We start from the raw sequence: 16,346 nt of genomic DNA, 5'->3' as shown, positions 1-16,346 counted from the left end.
AGTGTCTCCTGAGGAGTTTAATGTAATTTGAGACCCTTTCATTCTTGAATGCTGCAATCATAACGAGATTAGGAAGCAGATTAGTTAAAATTAATTTTTCCATTGCTAAAAAGAAAAATATCGGTAGATAATTCAGAACTTCTCAGAAGATAAAACAATTTAAAAGACTGGAAGGCTGAAAGTAATCCATCTTGAGAGTCTATCTGCTGTCCAGAGCAAGCGTGGGTTCCAGCCTCTTCAAGCTGCAGTTGCCTTTGCTTCCTGAGAACATGCCAGATGTGACAGGAATGTCTCCCAGATCGAGTGTTGCTCAATAAAAACGCGTTAGAGAGAAGAAATGCAGCAAGAGCTTGTCCTGTTCTGCTCTGTGCAGCTCACCCAGGCAAACAGGCAGCACAGCCATTAGCAGTAAGACAGCAAAAGAGGTGTGATTTAGGTTTTTCAGGTCTCTGCCTTTTATAGTCTCATAATAGAAATCATTAGGGATCCACTGAGATATTCCATTTATTACAGTAAATTTAGATGGCTGGTGGCATTAAGTGCTGTTCCAGGTCTGGGTCATGATTGCTGCCAGGCTGAGCGAGGATGCATTAACTCCAGGAGGTGGATTATCATCCATCAAGGCTGGTGAATAAGGCCCAGATTTCCCAGCTATTGGGTGGGTGGCAACATGTCCAAGAGAAGTGTCTGCCTCTTGAATCTGAGGATGACTTCAGGATCAAGTCTTCATGCTTTTGCTTGGGTAAATCAAAAAATCTGAGCTCTTTCAGCCATTCCAAATTGCACTTTTTTCCTTCTGCAGATGCCTGAGGCCAACTTGTATTTAAGCACTGGAGAAGAGATATTCCCTATGTCCTAAGGAAAGAGAAGGGAGAAGGAGGCGTGTTTGGAGCTACACAGTGATAAGGTAACAAGGGAATTGCACTCCCCACTCCAAACACACAGCATTAGCACACACCATTAAGTGTTTTTTCTCTTCTGTCTCACTGTTTATGCCCAACCTGTCATGACAATCTTGCTCTGGAGTTTGACTTCCATCCTCTCCAGAGAGGTTTTTAGCTTGACAGACAAAAATCAGGTAGCTTACAACATAAATTCAGTGTCTTGAGTTCCAAACAGTGGCTTTACAAATTGCACTTTCATTATGTAAAATAAAGCAATTTATAACCATTGACAGCAGATAAAATGCTCCAGTGCACACTGTTGGGCTGGGTGTATTTGACAGCTTGAATCCAGCTGCCTCCCAAAGGAACAAGTGCTTGTCCTGCTCATGATCTTGTGTCTGTGAGCACCAGCCTTCTCATCCTCCAGAATGAAGTGGGTCAGGTTTAAATTCCAAGTTTGGCCATTTTAACCTGGAATGAAATGCATGGATAGAAGAATTAATTTGTTTGTCTTGCTCAGGCTTCTCTTATTATAAGACTCTTTATCAGAAATAATAAATTCATGCACTTTTTTTCTTCTGAAACACTGGCAAGGTATAATTATATTATGATTTATTTTACAAAATCAAGACCAGAACCTGAAATATTTACTGAGGTAAAATTAGAAACCAAGGAGAGTAATCAATCATTCACAACCAGAGAACTGTAATTCCTTCCATGTCCATTTAGTAGACAGAGTACAGAATAACCACGTTATTGGGAACTCTGACAGATGCCAAAAATAAAATTCAGGCTTCTTGATTTCTAATGCCCTTTCAGTCCAAGCCTTATGAACGTTCCCAAGCAGTTGCTACAACTTTTGGTAAACAGAAAAACTTCTTATGAAGTATTTAATTACTTATGAAGTATTTAATTGTATGTAGAGAAAAAAGTGGACTACAAATCAGCAATGCCTTCAGGGTAAAAAACTGCCCACCAAGGAACTGTCAATGTATGGGGCAACAAGTTGATTTGAGAAAGAACAATTAATATGTCTATGAAAGAATTAGCCCTATTTTCAAGCCTGAATTTTCAGGTAAAGCAGTATGTAAAAAATTATTTTTCATGCCTAATTTATGTTCAGTAAAAAGATCATGAAATTCTCCATATTCTGCATTCTTTTAATTTCCAGCAGTCTCAGGAAGACTAAGAGTTGCCACCATAACTCCAACTCATGATGTGTGTTTAGTTAACAAAACACCTCGTTACATCACTCCAGAAGTCTTGACATTAATAGTCAATTTTTCAGCTTCTTTATTCAAGTGAATGGTGAGCCCAGAACAATAAAATATGATGGAATTGGTGTTGACCATGAAAATTTAAGTAACTGAGCAGGTAGGTAACAACACCTGAATCACAGAATGAGGTCAGATGCTGAGATGTAAATTATTCCTGTTTAATAATTTCAATAGGTTCTTGTGGCTCATTTTGTAGCCTGTCAAAACAGAGACAGGTCTGTGTCATTGTTCTTGCCCCTTAGAAATGAGCTGCACAGAGGAAATCTCAGAGAGCTCATTTCAGAAATTATTTGCTGAATCTGTAAGAAGTTGGTTTTGCTTATTCAATGGAGTGATGCTGGTTTACATCAGCTGAGGATATGATGGCTGTTTCCTTGGATTTTCAACAAATTCCTGCAGATACAGGAATACATACCTGTGAATGTGAATAAAAACTGTGGGGTTTGAGATGTGCTGTGTGGGGAAGGACTCTAGGACCTACCTACCAAATATATGCAGGTGCATTTGGGCCAAAACACCCTGGAAATGATGCTGGTCATGCCTTTGATTTCAAAGTAGAGGATTCACTGAAATTTTGCAAATTGAACAGATTTTCTATCTTCTGATTTGGGTCTGTCAGCAAAGTTATTTTCCACTGGGAAAAAAAACTCCAAACAAATCCATTTCTGCCATTTTATTCAGGCTACAGGAGCTCTTAATCTTCAAAATGGCTGTTCATCTGGTAAATTCTTCCTCACAGCTTTTGTCAGCTGCCTGCACAGAACAGGGGTGTTTGATGTGCTCATCCCTTGCTCTTCTACAGATGCTGCTCTGGCAAGTGTCACTGCCACGATGGCCATCAGAAATGTCACTCAAGAGAAGCATTTTCCAGATTTCCCTGCCAGCATGAGCTATGTCATCCCACTGGGCGTCAAATGTCTTCCAGCCCTGCCTCTCTTTCCCTAAGAAATTCATTAGGGAGCCATAGCAGAGCTCATCATTAGCTGTGAGTGACTTGCAGCAGATGTTAAATATTGTAACACTGATAACAGTTTTTTGCTGTGAGATCTGGAACTCTAGAAATCTTGTTCATTACTAAGGAATGAGTACTCTCATTTTAAGGGTAGAGGGATTTAGGAGACCAGAACAAGTTAGCAAATGAATATATGAGCTGGTTGATAAAAATTCCATACAAGCCCTTAGCCTGGAATATCCTGAAGTTAAAACTGGCTCACACTCTCACTTGTTTATGCAATGATGCCTCAACATGGACCTCACTGAAACTACAAATCAAAGAGGCCTCCCATGGGTTCACTGAACACTGATTTGATTCGTGTTTCTCAACAAGAAGTGCAAAGCAATGTAAAGTGAGGTACCATAAGTGGGATATGAGGGAGATGGAGAGCAAAGCAAAACAGAGATAAAAGGAACAAGGACTTTTAAGCTTGTTGCAATTTGCCTAATCCTGTTGAGGGGAAGGTTTCATGTGCTTTATTTCTGATAAGTAGTCTTAACATTCTTCTCCCGCAGATTACCCCTCTGTAGGGCTTGTCAGTCTCTGCTGAGTTCCAGTCTCAAGGGATAGACAGTTGTGTGCTGAGAGACTGCCAAGGAATATTAAAATTAATCAGTTCAGGAAGTCAGAGTTGGTTCTTACATTTTCCTACACAGTCCAGCCGCAGGGGATGTGCTGTGCAGACCTAAGAGCCCAGTCCTGCTGCTTCCACTGGTTAGCAGATCACTGCAACCATGGCAGAGCTTCCTGGAGGCAAAAAGCACCCACTACCAACTGCTGGGTCCAGACATTGCCATGGGAAAGGTCTGACCCAGAGCAGACTGAGCAGGAACTCCTCAGTGACCTTCCCAGCTGTCAGAGTCGTTCCCACTGATGTGCCTTTGATCCCAATGAGGGGCTTGAACCGATGCATCCTGGATAAAATAACTAATTTTAGCAGCTACATCTGTTTAATTGAGACTCTCAGCAGAACACGACTGCAGAGGGAGCCTGGGGGAAAGTAAGAGATCACTCAGGTATGAATTGCAAATGTTTTAAAGCTTCACTCTCTCCTGGATAAATCCTCCCAGGAGCAGCAATACTTGTGCTACTGCCATTCCTGGCCAGTCTCCTGCATTTGGACAGGAAGTTCCTTCCTGTGCAGGAGAATTTTTAGTAGAAGTGTACAAGAGATCTACTTAATACTCTTTGTCCTACAGCATGATACTAAATATTTCTCAGAGCTACTGAAGATATTTGTACGTTTCAAAAGCTATTTTAGACCATTTCCAGAATTTTCTGCGCAAGTTGAGTGCTAAACTCCTGGATTTTTTTGTTTTTCAGAAGTCCCTTATATACTAAAATCTCTTTGCAATGTCCAAAAGCTAAGCCACCTTTAAAAATCTTTGTATTGTGTAGGAATTTCTCTGTTTGTGTCCTACCAAGAACTGTATTTATCGTTGTTGCCTTTACCTGTTTACCAGTCCTGAATGCCACTGATATTCCAACAGAGAACTTGGTGAGAGGTGCTGCTGAAAATGTGATACTTAAAAGGAAAACCTGATGTACACTTGTATTAGGAGCTTGGCTCTAAACTCACCACCTTCCTTATATATATATATAAAAAAATATTATTTAAATATCCTGCTAAATAAAAGTGTATCACTTCTCACAGTGGTTTGCTGATGCCTCTTCAAACTCCACGGCAATGTGCTGTGTCAGCATTTCCAGTTGTGTCAGGCTCTGACCACCAGTGCAACAGGTGAATTGCCTGATTTATAGAAAAATACATTATTATTAGTGCTAAGCCGTCAAAAAAAATAACAACATTGGTGTTTCCTGGTCCCTGATGTTCTGTAGATACAGGTTTTGGAAAATGCATTGTTTTGGGAGAGGCAGATGTGAAAGTATTGCTGTTGAGAAAAAGTCACCTTACCAAGGGGGGAAGCAAAGAGGAAGCAGCTTTTGAGAACCTGGGAATTGTTTTTCCTGAAAAAGAAACAAAGCATTTTGTCCTACTTTTCTAGAGATTAGCTTCTGTTTAATCTTCCAATCTTCTGGCATCCTGAATCACTGATTACTCTAATAACAACATACTAGTTAATCCTTATGAAACATGTACTGATATAATTCAGCCTAAGAAACAATCTGTGTTTTACTTTTAGCTGCCAGCTAAGAGCTTGTGTTAAACTTTCTGCTTTTACAGAAAAAAAAAAAAGAAATATGGAGATTTTTCCTCTTTTCATCTCCCCCCCCTCAGTGAATTCTCCAATGATGGTACTCCCAGTTATTTCAGGCATCTTCATCATAGATGGCCAGTTCTTCCTGGGTTTCATTTTATATTCTCTTAGGGAAGACCAAAGGTCCAACCTTCCACTCCACCAGTAAACAAATAGGAAAACTTCTTAATTACAAGTGGTGTTTATAGCTACAGTTCTGATCTGACTTCACATAAATCAACAGCTTTAGTTGTCTTGGGAAGAAAAAATGGCTGTTTTGTAAAAGCAAAAAAAAAAAATTCTATACATAGAAGTATCAAAATCTCAATAATTTCTGTTGATAGGAGGAAATTTTTTTTTTAGTTCAGGCAAAAATACCATATCAACAATTTCTCATAAAGACATTTCAGCAGCTTTATGTTCATTTAAAAGGTTTGTATTCCCAATTCGCCATATTTTTCTCTTTTTCTGCATTAAAAAAAACAAAACCAAAAAACCCAAACAAACAAACAAACAACAACAAAACAAACAAACAAACAAACAAACACAAAAAACCAAAGCCAACATCCTAGGACTCCAGGTTCCACAGCAGCAATCATAGAAGCTGGCAAAAAAATAACTTTAAGTTTCAAGGTTCCCAGGCTGACTGAACCCCAGGTTCAGGATTTAAACTCCTCTTCATGGCCCTGCTGTGCTGGTTCATGCTCAGTTTGTGACCCTGGAACAGCTGAGGGGCTTTTTCAGTCCACAGTTGTGTGAGGGGCAGAGAAATTGGGAGCTGGGTCAGGGTTGAGCTTTATAACTCTAAGTCAGGTGTCAGCTTTGGTTTTCAGACAGAATTTATGAAAATCTACTGTGGAATTTTTCCAGGAACTGAGTCTTCACATGTTGTCAATAATGTAATTATTGATTTTGTACTGTTGTTGAAGCAGGGAACACCTGCTTGGTAAATGGTCCTGATGAACATTCTGCTTCCATTGTCGCCCTTGCTGCATTTCCCTGGGGGGGATGGTCCCATTTGTGCTGTTGGGTGCAGGCCACACAAACTGCAGCTCGACAGCCCTGCACAGATGAGTCAGTGAAGATCAACGAGCCCTGGTGATGACAAGCTCTAGGACTGCGGTGAAAACCACATTTCAAAATGTGCTTTTATGGCATGAGAGAGGCATCTCCCACACAGTCCATGTTCCAGCCCAGTTCCCTGTGCAGGGACTTGCCTTCTTAACACTGTCTACTGTTCTTAATTTTTCTCTTTTTAATTTGCCTCCTTCAGACCTTCCCACTGGCTCACCACAAGCACATCCTTCTGAGATGTTTTAAAAATAGAGGGCTGAGAATAAGAACATTAGATAAAAATGTGGGACCACTGAGGCACATGGAAAGTGTTCATAATAAATCATTCTTCCTTTTGCATTGACTGTGAACTCCTTTGAGCAGACATCCATTCTCCCTTCTGGGAATACACTCGGGGTGCAATTTGGTGGACCTACAGACAAATAGTGATGAGTAACCCTGTGCCAGATTCTGGTTCAGTCATTTCAGCAGCTTAATGTGAAGAAAAATCTATAGGCCAGACTAGGTGACCCAAATTATGCTCTCTCTCACATCACTGACTTGAATTATCTTTAGGTTTTGTGGTTAGGTTTTTTAATTTGGTTTACTTGTGTTTGATTTCAACAGAGATTTACCTGCAGAGAAAAGGCTGAGGTCTGAAGATCAATTAATTTTGTTCTTTCTTCCCACCCACCTTTTCAGGTTTCAGAGGAATAGGGAGTCATTTGTTTGTTTTTCTGTAAACTTGCACACATTGTATTTGCATTTGTAGGTGACAAAATACTTGCCTGATTTTTCATATTTCTGTAATTTGGTCCATTTGCTCTCAAACATTAAAAAAGAAGTAATATGTTTCACCAGGAGTTCCCAGGAAGCTTTTGAGCCCTTAGTTGGAGCTTCCATTCTGGAAAGGTGCACATCAGTAACCAAGTCTATTTGCTGCTTTCAGTGTGGATTTATTAGGAAGGAGGGCTGGTCCTGAGCTTCCTCTGTGATTGATGCCTCTGAATTGTGAAAGAAGGCAATACAAAGTGTCTGAAAAAACCTGCTGACTTTTTTAATAGGGGAAAAAAAGCCCAAAAAATGCATAACACAGCACACTTTTGCTGCACTATGTCCTGGAAAGCTTACTATATCCTTTTTCCTCCCCAAGGATATTATCTTCCACACAAAGATATATGTTTGGATGAGTGCCAGCTCGAGCTTTTCCCTTTCTCTTCTTCACTTTGTTTTCTTGCAAAGAGACACAGAGCCCCAACAAGTGAAAAAAACACCTTTGGGTTAATTAGGCTGGGGATGAGGGCCAGCTGGGATCATTATAAATTGTGAGGATCAAGAGCAGTCTGGGTCTTCTGGGGAATTCTGCCACCTGGGCTGGGTGGTCAGCATGCTGGCTGGCACAAGGAAAAAAACCTTCTTTTCTGTAGAGACTTCAGGCTGGAGGAAATGAGGTGAGTTTTACCTGTTATTCTTTAAGTTAGAACTATTTCTCTTGTGTTATTTGTTGGTTGAAGGCTTCATATGCCCCTTCTGAGTGCTGGAGGAAAATGCTGCATGCAAGTTATCTCTGCCATGAGAAGCTGAGGGGTTTAATTAACTTAGAGCTTGAATGTTCTAAATGTCGAGGAAGAGCAAGCCTGAAGTGCAGTGTGCTGAGAGCTCCCCAGTATCCTCATCTTTGGAGCTGACCACAACTCCTGTTCCTTCAAATTCTGTTTACAACTTTTGTTTCCAGCAGGAGCCCTGGGCTGAGTAATCTGCCTGATGGCACTCAGGTAGTAACTGGACTAGGTGTTGTATTCTGGGGTCAAATCATGCTTTGGGCAACGAGTTGTTCCCCTGAACTGTGTAAATCTTTGTACTGTGAATTAACCCCTACATGTACAGCTAAAGGCAAACATTGGAGGCAGATGGTTTTTTGTGAGCTGGTTGTAATATATGGAATATCCATACCTGGCTCTGAATACTCGTCCTGGCTCTTTAAATCTTGGGGTTTTTTTCAGGTTTTTTTTCTTCCCTTAACACTAGGATACACTCCTGCCCTCCGGGCAAACCTGAATAAAACTTAATGCTAATTTGCAATCTTCTTGCCTTCATGCTAAGCTACCCAAGATATTTCATTATTAATTTCACAGCTCTCAGAACCTCAGGGCAGTGCAGCACCCGGAGAGTCTCGAGCCCAGTGAAGGATGTCTATAGTTAGGAATGGGTGCAATGGTCTGCTGAGCTTAGAAATGTGCCCAGGTTTGTGTGGTTTCTGCTACTTTGTTGTGCAAAGCAGCTCGGAGATCTGTTCTCTCATTGCCTCTGCTGGGGACGATGCAGAGCAAGGCTCAGGTGGGAGGAGATTACAGAGGGGATAAGCGAAGATAAAAGCACGGCAAAGATCTCTGGGTGACTCTGGTGTAAATCTAAGCGTTTAGATTACCAAAGGATCCAGCTGGTGACTGAGGAAGAAACTAGAATAGCTCGAGTTGTATTTGTTACAATGGGCAGGAAAGTGCTTTGAGTCAACTGGAAAGTGCTGTAGCAAGTTCAGTCTGCAGGAGGAGTCTGACAACCCTTAATCGAGTTGTACAAGGTGCTTTAGAGCAGGGGAGGGATGAGAGAAGTTTCCGAGGAGGAGAGTGCAGCAGCTAAAGGCAGCCATAAGAATCACTGTCTGTGAGCTTCCTAATGAAAACTTTCTGGCAAGACTTTTGGAGAGGCTGGAGTGGTATCACCTGTGTCTGTGACTGAACCACTTGCACACCTTGTGCATGTCCTGGAGCAATCATCTGTTGGGCAGCAGCACAGGTGCTGTCAGACGAGGTGTGAGGGTCAGATGCTGTCAGACAGAAGGTGGTAGAACCTCTGGGAGAGCTTCCAGGACAGAGCAGGATGCAATGCAGAGCCTTTACAGAGTGTTTTGGGGATGGGATCTTAACTGTCAGAATGTTTGGAGGGCTGAAGACACTTATGCTGAATTGTCTTTATATGATGCAAATCATCACTGTTAATTAGAAACAGATTGATGTTTGGGCTTAGAAAGCAACATGTAAGGATAGGACTGAGAGAGGGTTGAGTTAAAAGGGATATGAGGAATAAATTCTTTGCTATGAGAGTGGTGAAGCACTGGCACAGCCAGAGAAGCTGTGGCTTCTTCTTGAAGTGTCCAAGGCCAGGTTGGACAGAGCTTGAAGCAACCTGGTCTAGGGGAAGGTATTGCTGCCCATGGCAGGGTGGTGGAATGAGATGAGCTTTAACCTTCCAATCCAAACCTCCTGTGATTCAGAAGCAGTGTGCTTGTGGTCTGCTGTGGGGTTTCATAGGTTGGAAAAAATCTTTGAGCCTCTATTGTCAGGCTAAGTGAACTCTGATTTGGTAGTTCAAGTGTTAACAAAATAGAGAGGATGTTAAATAAAAAGGGAACCAGCACTGTGGGGGTCCTGTTTGGCCCCTAGTCTTGGGCTCAGATCTGTCTGTAACAGAGCTGGAACACAGCCCCTGTAGAGTGAGCACATCATCTGTCTGTGTGTGCTTTGCTTCCTTGATAGACTGGAAGAGTGGGAGAAAATCCTGAACACTGATGTCTTAATATTGGCTGAGCCCCAGAGCTGTGTTCCTGCAGATTCAGCTGCTCTCCCTTGGATATTTGGAGCATATGTTGATAAGATGCTTCTTCAGTAATTTCCTTCAGTCAGTAAAAGTCAGAGTGACTGTGTTGGAGGGAGGCCAATGCAAGGTTGCACAGACACACTTCACTCCTCAGAAGTGCAGCTGCAGGTCACAGCTGGGGAGATGCTCACTTAAAAACTGCCTGCTATGGCACAGTGGAAGTACTGATCCTTCTCCAGACAGTAAATAAAAAGTGGATTGTCCCCATGCAGCACAACAGGCCTGAATGGAAAGAAAAAAAGAGGAAATTATACCTGTGGCAACCTGTGACCTGTAGAAATTGGAGTCATTGCTTATGGGCAAACCCACAGATTTCCTGAGGAAAAACCCCCAAAATAGTACTTGTTCCTCTAGACTTGCTTCCCTGACATTTCGTGAGACCCAGTCATGCAAATACAGTACCTTGGGACAATTCCCATGGCTGGATTTTGGCAGGGTTGAGCTCTGTGCAGAATGTTCAGCTTAGAAGTCACTTGAATTACCCACCACACCTTAGAAGAAAACTTCCAAAACTAATACAAGCTTGATTATTCAGCAGAAAAGCAGTGATGACAAATGAGTGCTATATCTGCCTTGTTGTGCTCAGGGTGCTGCTCCAGGACTTCTTGGCTGGTTGTTCTTGCTCTCTGAATAAAGCAAGAGAATCACATAAATATTGGCAGTCCTTGGCTTTTTAACCAGAGCTGAGCAAGCAAACAGCTCTGACTGTGCCAGCTTCTCTCTCAAATGTGCCCTTCAGGAGTAGGTTCAGCACCTCCTTGTAGTTATAATTGAAGTATATTCTGTCTCATACACAAGACACAACTATTGTCTAAGAGTTTACACGTTGGGATATTCCTTGCTGTTGGGGACCCTTTGGTGGACCCTTTTCTCTTCGTTGGAAACAGAATGAATCAAGAATTGAATTCTTTTTATTCCTGTTTCTCACCAGAGTCAGCCACCCCGAAAATCTCTAAAGACTTTATGAAACTCCCTTCCTTGTGGAAATGCAAGTGCTTAGGAGTGTTTGGTGTAGTCATTATAAATATGTAGTCAGCCTAGATGTAAAAATACAGTGTGCAGTGGTAGGACTATAGATAAAAATGGAAATACAAAGGCTTGAGGTTGTGCCTGGGTTTGCAAATCTTGTCAGCGGGTTGCAGGGCTCGCAGTCCAACAAAACTTGTGAAGCCTGAAGTGCTGATCTTGGTGGCAAAAGGAAGGTTGAGTTTTCTCTTCAGCTTCCTCATTTTACATTTGCTGAAGGAAGGGGATGACAGTGAACATGCTACAGCAATGTCCAAGTGTTTACAGCCTCCCTCTTAACTGTGGTAAATTGGGTTAAGCCTATGGATTCTAACAGTGACACTGATTTACACCACACCTGGGCTACTTTTCTTTCTGTCTTTGGTGTCCCAAGATGAGGTGCAGAATCAGGCAGTGTGAAATATCTGTCAGGATGTGTATTACTTCAATGAAATGTAGGCAAGTATAAAATTTAAGTACCTTATAATATTTATCTGCACTTTTTTGGGTTTTCAGAGTACTGGGGGATTGGAACTCTCTAGACTTTCCAAAAGCTGGAAACATTTGGCCCAGGAATTATACCAGAACCTGCAAAAATGGGCCCTTAATTTGCTGCTATTTCAATAAACAGTGATTAAAGACCAGCAGATCTATGGTATTGCCATATTTTATTCTTTTGGGAGACAATTTGAAACTGATTTATCTTCTGTTCTGTGCAGTGTTCCCTCCAATATTCTTGCTCTTGAAATGCATTTCTGTGTATTTAGGTTGTTGTGGTTTTTGTTTGTTTTAATGCCACTCTTGTAACAACCCAGAGAAATGGACCCTTGGTTACAGATTTTTTCAGAAATACATGATTCTGTAGACAAAATGGAGTTCTAAATTCTGTTGGAACATTTCACAATCTCTGAATCACTTATGGTATAAATCTATTTGACCTTCAATTTCCCTTAGATATCTTTGTATCAGCGTGAAATTAGTTTAATTTATTTAAGCATGCATATTCACACCCTAATGAGCTGATAGTGTTATCTTGATCAGTCTGGAAATGAGTGTTCTAAATTCTGCAAGCACCAGTCAAGGTATGGGCAAGGAATTACAGATGGAGATGGTTTCAGCCTGTGTGGTTTCACCTTCTCTTTCCTAAAAATATCCTGTGAAAAACAGTAATTGTGCTGTAGGAGTCTGTTCGTGAATCTTTGCTGAACTGTGTAATGTTTTTTTCCTTTAATCATGAGCAGCTCACAGCTTTTTGTCTCTCTGAAGCTTTTAAATCTCCTCAAGTTTGTCTTTGAGCTGAGACGATTTTTGTGAAATACTCGTATAAAAGTCTCTCAGAGGTGGAAGAACTCTGACTAATTTGGTGTGGAACTCAGTAGCTTAGAAAAGTTCAGGATAGGCAGGGAAAAGTAAAGCATCAGACTAATGAGAACTTACATCATTTGGAGAAAGCAGATCCTCAAGGCATAAAGTCTTATGAGTGTTACCTGCTTTGTTGTCCTGGTGAAGATATTTCAAGAACAGTGATTTGCAAGTGAAATCTTAATTAGAAAATTTTAATGGATATTTTCTTGAAAGACTGTGTAAGACACTTAAAGGACAGTACAGGAGCTGTTGATTGAAGGACATAAAAGCACTTTCTTTGTTTTATTAGTATTCTCTATTCATGAGTGCAATCCAATTATCTTTAGTATTTCTCACACGGTACCTTTAAGGTTATGAATTTTAATAAGAAATGTCTTTAATGAGATGGCTTTTTGTACAGCAAAGGAACAATTCTTGACATGGGGTTCCCAAGCAGGCAGGTGAAAACAAAAGCCATGGAACTAGGACAGGACATGCTCTGTGTCCTGTCTGTCTGGGGAGTGAGGTGAGCCTGGATGTGGAGTTAAAGGCACGTGGTGGAATATCAGCAAATGCTCCTGTTGTTTGTCTGAAATCAAGTGAAACATCCCTGGATCTTCACAGAGGCTTCACTGCCCTGCAAGGTCAATATAAATTGTACCTCATCTGCTTGAGCTTCAGGCAGAAGGAAAATTCTGTTTCACTCCAATTGTTCTTACTGAGAATAATCACAGTTTCTTGAAATCTGATGGAAAGAAATTATTTTGAATAAGCTGAGACAAAACCTGTTGATTCGTGGTTACTGTCTGACTGACTAATATTTGGCTGAACACTGGAAGTGGAAGGCAGGACATTTCAGAAGATATTATGACTTTATTACATGCATGCCTGGAGTTCTGTGCTAATACATTAAATCCTAAATGATTTTCTTTAAACAAAATTGTCAGGCCTGAAGCTTTTCATATAATATTCAAATATGGAGGTGTTGTTTCAGGATGATTATGTTTTATTACTTATTACTGATGACATAACAAGCTGTAACTTTGAGAAGAGAAACACCTGAAGGGCTTTTTACTGCCCTTCCCTTTTAGATATGTGCTTGATTTTTACAACTGCTGTAGTTAGGGCAGGAATCAAGTATGGAAATAAGGAAATCTCAGTTGGATTTTTATCCCTCTTGCTGAATCTACTGCAATAATCTGCTCAGGTGCTCCTTAAGCACTTCTGCTTAGTGCTGATAATCCAGGCTTGGATTTTTTACACGGGTTTCTGTGGTACTTCTCTGAATGCAGATCTTTCTGAGAGTGCAGTAGGTCTGGGTTAGGGTTTTTTTTCCCCCTCTGTATTTCCACTGGCATAAGGGAACTACAGCAACACTAAACTTTGGGGAAAACAAGTTTTTGAGAGCTATCTCCTATCAGAAGGAAAACGGTAAAGACAGGAGCACAAGGGGAGGGGAAACACCTTTGTTCTTTCTCTTAATCTTTTTTTTTTTTTGAGTATCAATTTAGTCATCCAGAAATAAAAATAAAGTAACCCAGAGTATTAGGATTCATCCTAATGTTGAAAGTTAAGAACTGGAGCTTCCTAACCAGATCTGCAGCCTTTTTCTTAGGGCTTAGCTGGGTATTTTTCCATGGCTGGGACCTGGGAGAGGTTAAAGCCCTGTATAGCTCAGCTCACCCATTGCCACAGAAAGAAACAATTCAAAAGGAGGAATTTAATTCTTGGAGTCAAATGTGCTGGAATATCTCACTTTTTACCATGCAGAAACCAGATTCCATTTAGGAAACATGGCCTTTTTTCAGTTTTAACTTTAACATGTGGCTCATAATTTATTACTTGTAGAAGTTAAAACTTTCTAATGCTCCTTCAGGGAATGTGCTGTGCTTTTCCTTTCCCTGACCTTGTAGGTTTTCATCATTATTTATAGATTACTGCAATGTATTAAAATAATTTTCTGAACCAAAAAAAAAAAAGAGAAAAAAAGAGGGAGGAAAATCTTACATTGGGAATAAAACCAGAAGGGTCATGCTGAGTTTAACTTCTGTCAGCAGATGTGCTTAATTGATCAAAATAACTGCAGAATGTTTGGACGTGTTTGAAACAAAATTATTGACCAGTGCAAGTTTTAAATAGTTCTGCTATAATTAATGCCTAGAATGTGCAGTACACTTAGTGAATTCTTTTGCAATTTGCTCCTAAAATAATGTACTGTTCCCTCTAATGAATATATGTGACTTAAATAATAAAGCAGGTAACTTTATATTGTGAATGTTAGTGACTGGATGCAAACTTCAGATTGCCAAAGGCAGGTGAAAAGCAACTTTCAGGGGGTCTAACAGCAGGCTGAAATAATAAAATACTCAACTTATGAAACTAATGGGAGTTCATTACTGAAATAACAATATGTCCATCTTATGTAATGTTTCTCTGCCAGAGGAACCAATGAAAGTCAAAAAGGAGAAACAGCTGGAGAGGAGCTGGGAGGTATCAGGGCTGCAGAGAAACCTGAAACAATCTGCAGAATGCCTGAAGAAATGAGAGCTAGGTCAGAGCAAAGGTCTCCACCCCTCACTGCAACTTCAACATCATAGAAAATGTGCTTTTAGCCCGTGATCAAAACCCACTCACTGTGTGTTGGTTGCCAGTCAGAGCAATTGGAAGGCTCCTGTGCTGTGTTTGTTTCCAGGTGATTCTGCCACACTCCGGTGTCTGTATCTGGCTTGCAGAGCAGGGTGTCTATCAACTTCCAAAAAAGCAGCCCGGTGGGGATTTTTACAGCTCCCTACAGCAACAGGAGTCGTTGCTATGCCAGAGTAGCAATTAGAAGCTTAAAAAGAGACGTAATACATTGGTAAGGTCTGAACGACCTGCTTTCTCTTGGGTGCTGGGTGCTGTTCCTCTGCTGGTTCTGGGATTTAGATTGAGGGAAAAGGCTTTGAACTAAGAGAAGCTGGGTGCCAGGCATCTAAACTGCTCTTTTAATTAAATCTGGTTATGAAATGATATGATCTTGGCAACAACAATATCTGCTAATTGTAACAGCTTGTTCTGAATTTGTTACTCAGTTGAGTTACACGGGCACTAAATGTTCCTCTCAACATATTTTTTCCCTCCCCAGTAACACAGTGAATCATGCAGGACGTTTTCTGTGAAAGCTGGTGCAGCCCAGACCCAGCTATAGGAGGAGATTAAGTTAGAATCAGGAACATGTGTGATGATCCTGGTTTTGCTGAAAACACAAACGCTCACCTCCCTATCAGACATGGGTGATTTGCTTGTTTGTGTTACCTCTGTGTTTCAGCACATTCTTGGGTTGTGTTTTGGAAGAACTTACACAAGCTTAAACACTTGACCGAGTCAGGGTTTGGATTGCTGTGATTTTGGAAGCATCTGATGTCCACAGTCCTACCCACGTTACAAGGACTTGAGCAGCAAAATCCCCAATATTTTTCCAGCTACATGTTTAGAACAACAGGCTGGGCTAATTTTCTGTGGGACCATGTTGAACTAACTCCTGAGCTAACAAGGCAATTTTTAATTAGAAAAAAACAATCAGCTGTCCTACCTGATTGTATTTCCAAAGTGTGTGTCAGTGGGGAGAAATGTCTGTTAAAAGGTGCAGCTATTCTGCATCAGGATATGTGTCCCAGCAGTCCCCAGTCAGCAGAAGCAAGCATTAGTTTGGCTCTGCCAGACCAGAGGGGCAGAAGTGGGCAGGGTATTGTGGCAGTCTGCAGTTGGTTTGCCTCAGAAACTGGATTTAATTGTAAAGAAATACAGACTCTCCAGAGAAATGCAGGTGGCATCACCATGCATAGGACCCTGCGGAGGTCTGGGTTGTGTCCAGATCAGGGTGGGATTTTGCTTGGTTTGCCATCTCAATAGAGAATTCCTGGCAAAAAAATAAATGATAATTGTGAAAAATAAA

This window comes from Lepidothrix coronata, unplaced genomic scaffold (genome assembly GCF_001604755.1).
Source record: "Lepidothrix coronata isolate B3197 unplaced genomic scaffold, Lepidothrix_coronata-1.0 Scaffold87, whole genome shotgun sequence".
Classification (NCBI taxonomy): domain Eukaryota; kingdom Metazoa; phylum Chordata; class Aves; order Passeriformes; family Pipridae; genus Lepidothrix; species Lepidothrix coronata.
This window is presented reverse-complemented; position numbering follows the sequence as displayed.